The sequence below is a fragment of the Podarcis vaucheri genome (assembly GCF_965113315.1).
Source record: "Podarcis vaucheri genome assembly, chromosome: 5".
Taxonomy (NCBI): domain Eukaryota; kingdom Metazoa; phylum Chordata; class Lepidosauria; order Squamata; family Lacertidae; genus Podarcis; species Podarcis vaucheri.
In genome coordinates, this window is record NC_138763.1 from 22,362,433 (window position 1) to 22,367,061 (window position 4,629).

General features: G+C 39.2%; 1 long non-coding RNA gene across 2 annotated transcripts; it reads left to right on the top strand.

The window, feature by feature from the left end:
• The first annotated feature begins 217 nt into the window (after positions 1-217).
• LOC309533394 lies at positions 218-3,628 on the top strand. Of its 2 annotated transcripts, none has more exons than XR_014220206.1 (3): positions 218-286; positions 2,323-2,474; positions 3,130-3,628. It is a non-coding gene; the product is annotated as an uncharacterized lncRNA (long non-coding RNA). The 2 variants fall into 2 exon arrangements; XR_014220207.1 differs by lacking the exon at positions 218-286 and adding an exon at positions 693-817.
• The last annotated feature ends 1,001 nt before the right edge of the window (positions 3,629-4,629 follow it).

Below are 4,629 nucleotides of genomic sequence, written 5' to 3' on the forward strand. Positions count from 1 at the left end.
AATGGATGTGATATGGGAGGGGATGGCATTTCATTTAGAGAAGAGAAAGTAATCTTGGGATTTGAAACCACAATATTCAGAATATGAGGGGAGGGAGATACAGGATTTGTGGTAAAAGTGCCAGACCAAAAAGCAAGCTAACTCTCAGCGAAGTTCAAGTGCCATGTTTTGAGGTGAGGCTAGCGTTTTTAATCTTTTGGATGCATTTGAATGAAAGTATTCTATGTCTTGAGTGAGAGATATTCTGACCAAAAGGAAGTGACTGGAGGAGAAAGAGGAGGTGGAGGTGGGAAACAGAGACATCATCTGCACTATGTATTTAAAGCAGTATCATACAGTGGTTTCATAGTTTGTTAAGGGTGCTGAGGAGATCAGTATTCTCCTCACAGGCTTACATTTCCCAGAGATCCCTGGGAAAAGGGATTGACTGTTAAACCACTCTGGGAACTGTAGCTCTGTGAGGGGAATAGGCTTCTCCTAATAACTCTCAGTTGGGAAAGATGGAGGGCACAAGGAGAAGGGGACGACAGAGGACGAGATGGTTGGACAGTGTTCTCGAAGCTACCAGCATGAGTTTGACCAAACTGTGGGAGGCACTGGAAGACAGGAGTGCCTGGCGTGCTCTGGTCCATGGGGTCACGAAGAGTTGGACACGACCAAACAACTAAAGAACAACTCTCAGCACCCTGAACAAATCAAATCACTCTTCCCAGCATCCTTTGGGGAAGCCATGACTGTTTAAAATAACGATGGCGCAAAAGACCTACGCTGCAAACAGTAAAGGGATGAGAAGCTGTCTGGAGATGGCGACTGAAAAGTATCTGACCATAAGAATCCAAAGCCTTTAATAGGACTAAGTCAAATGTTGCAAAGTAACATATGGGTTTTTTATTCCTCTGGAGCACTTTTTCAGTCTGGGCACCCATCAAAACAAGCAAAAATCTGGGCACAAAGGAAACACTTGAAAAAAAGAGTTTTGGAAAATCCAAACACTCCTAGGAATGAAAGAGAGTCCCCGCCCCCCGCAATCTGCATTTCTAAGCTAACTGAGCTAAATCACACCTCCTCAACTAATACAACTATTGGAGCTTAATTATCCTCCATATTTTGCACCTCTCCACACACTTATCAGTTCAATCCCCCTCCAAAAAGAAAGAAAAAAGAAAGAACTCACTGTACCAAAATATGTTGAAATTCATATTTTAAGATTACACATTGCACTCGGTTTGTACATACCACTAAACCAAACCATTGCTTTATGTGAATGAGCCAATGTGTGGGTTCTTGGAGTGGTTGCGTCAGTCCTCCTTCAGTCCTGCTGCTGTTGACTGGGCTAACCTATGGTCTGGCTCAGCTTTACATCCAAACCCAAGTTTGAAGGTTGTCTCCGCCTCCTCCTACCATGACCGATAAACCAAGAATGAAACTTGGTCACAGTTTGGGGTGTGTGTGGAGAGTAACAAACCATGAGCCAGGTGCAAACTAGATCACAGAAAGGCATGCCTTAAGATAAAACATGGATTTTTGTGCAGAATTTTTTTGGGGAGGGGATTACAGATTATTGGGATGAAATGAATTTATGAATGAACACATACATAATTGACACAGACCAAAAATAGACTGATCCATTACTCCAGAAAATTTGGTCATTATTATATGACATTTTGCTTGGTCCTAATAAAGCTATTTTCTTACTGTGCTTAAATGACTAGCTATAAATTTTGATCATAGGAGGACTCTATAGAAGCTTAAATATACAGAATTTATGGATGCAATCCTACAAATTATTCAGGTTTTTTTTTCCTATCACAACCAACTACTCAGAGTCTTTTATGCAAAATTCAGCTCCCGCTCTAATGGAACAACTACTGCTTCTAATTAATATTTATTTAGCACTAACTCGTGAAACCTAAGTAATTTGGACAGGATGTAGTTGAAGAGAGGGGGCAGGATTTGATAAAGGAGAAGCAGGAATGAAGAGAGGGAGGTTGTGGTATCTTACATTGTGAAAAATAAATGAGCTTGGCTTTCTTGGAAGTCACGGTAGAAGAAATAGGTTTTAAAAAGAGAAAGGTTGGAAACAAGAATGGGTTTTAAAAAGAGAAAGGTTGGAAACAATTTTGGGTTTTCTCAGTTTCTCCTCTTTTCCAGCCTTAAGGCCATGCTTCCATGTTTCCGTTAAAAAAACCCTTCATGATAATTTCTCAGCATTTTAGAAAGAATATTTTGGTTTTGCTTCATGTCATTTCCTCAAAACGATAAAACTGCAGATGACCACCAATTGATAGAAAATACAAACCTAAAATGCTTTATTTCCAAAAGGATAGAACGGAAACAGTGTGTGTGCGCACGCAAAAGAAAGGCAAACGGAATGAAGAGTGTGTTTCTCGTTTCCGACAAGAGTGAGAAGGCTCCTGAGGGAATAAGACAGGGCAAACCATAAAGTTTAGAAAACAAACAGTAGCAGAGCATGGGTAAATCAAATGTATTGCAATGAAATAACTGGTAAAATAAACATGGATTTAAAGGAAACTAAAGCACACTGAAAATGATACTCAGTAGCCCTTGTAAACAAAAATTCGACAGTTATTTTGGTATAAGTGAGGATCCTACTCAAGTTCTGGGGAGGTAAAAGGCATTGTGTGCCAGTAGAAGCACATTGGTTCCTGCAGTAGCGCATTGATGTGCAGGCAGGCTTTCTCTTCCCTTATCCCTCAGGCCCTCACAACCATGTTCCCTGCTGCCACATCCTATCTTATGTAGGTTTGGATTTGGATTTGATATCCCACCTTTCACTCCCTTTAAGGAGTCTCAAAGCGGCTAACATTCTCCTTTCCCTTCCTCCCCCACAACAAACACTCTGTGAGGTGAGTTGGGCTGACGGTGAGGTCTCACTTGCTCTAGATAGGACACTTTTTGGCCACATATTGTTGTTTATAAACCTAAGAGATGAGCTAGGAGCTAATGGACTAATATGGCTGAGTGTTACCAACGCATACCCTTTGAGAATTATGGAGGGAGGATATTTCTGCACATGCTCTTCCGTTCCCAGTTTGAAAAGAGTTGTGGAGTTCCTCAAAGTTATAAGTTTCTTGTCTGGCTATGTAATTTTAATTTATTTTTTTAAAGGGCCTGGAAGTTTCCATTTCCTTTTTGGAGCTGTTGGCAGCCATTTTGAGAAGACAGCTTTGGAACTGCTGCTACAGAGAACTTTTGGAACCGAGAGCGAGCCCAGCAAAAGAGATTCTGTGGCAACAGTCTGAGACAGAAAACTTTATGAAGACTATAATCTAATATTTTATTTATTCATGATGACATTTCTGTAGAATCCATATATACACGTATGATCAAGGCAGGATATTGCTTGATATATGAGCGTTACGTTTTGTTTGCCATTGCACCAGTCCTTTGCTGTAGGTTCCTCAAGGGACCTCGAGTAAAGAAACTTGACTGAAAATACATAAAGGCAGAGTAAAATTTTGCAAAAGGTTACATTGGCGTACTAATACTTGGTCCTACACAGGGCAGCATCTTTTTGCTAGTTCTACTGTAGCTTTTCCATTATACTGTAAACATTGAAACCAGACCATTGTGTTAATTTGTGTCAGTTCCCACCATGCATGCATCCATATTAATTTGGCTCCACTGACAAACGTCTGTGCTGCATTAAAGTTTAAATGCTATATACTGAAGCAAAACTGTCCCATTTGTGCATAATACTAATTGCTATAACAATTATGGCTTTCAGTTGGTTTTATCTTTGTTGAGCTTATGGATTGCTTATTTGCAAGCTTGTATTCCCTAAAGATCAGCCTAGAGAAGGAAAGCTTTTATCGGAAGATATTTTCGGTAATGCCAACAATTACAACTGAAAGAACTTTTTTTTAAAAAAGTAAAGATTTATTTCCTAAGTTTCTCCTGCTCTTGGGTGGAGAGAGGAAGAATATATATATATATATATATATATATATATATATATATATATATATATATATATATATATATATAACATCGTGTAATGAAAATATTCAACACATTTGAAACACTTCACTATTTATATAAGCCAGTAGGAAATAATACATTTGGTGTCATTCAGAAAACTCAAATTTCACAGTAAAGATGGATGTGGGTCTGCAGAAGCTCAGTGCCTCTAGTTGTATGACTGCATCTCCCTTAGCCAAGCTATGAAATGATTGTGATAATATTTATCTTCCCTGCAAGAGTGTTGTGTGGATTAAATTTAAGTGAGGTCAAAAATCCCACTTCAAAACATTGGAGGAAAGGAGTTTCTAAATACCAAATGTTGTAGTAAATTAATTCAATTTCCCTACACCTGCTTCTCTGTCTGGACAAGTGGTTTTTAAAAAAGAGAGAATTAAAATCCAGATGTGCAAAGAGGAGCAATGTATTAAAACTGAAGTAATAAGTATTGGTATGATGCTTTTGGAACGCATCCTGCACAAGTGTTATTTGAAAAGAAAGGGGCTGCAGTGTAGCCTTGCACCGTTCCCATTCACTTTAATGGAGCTATTGTGCTCCATATATCATATATTTTCTCTCTCCCCTGTTGCAGTGACAGGGGGAGAAGGTGTTTGAGATGTAGGGCATACGCTGTTTCTGGCTATACAT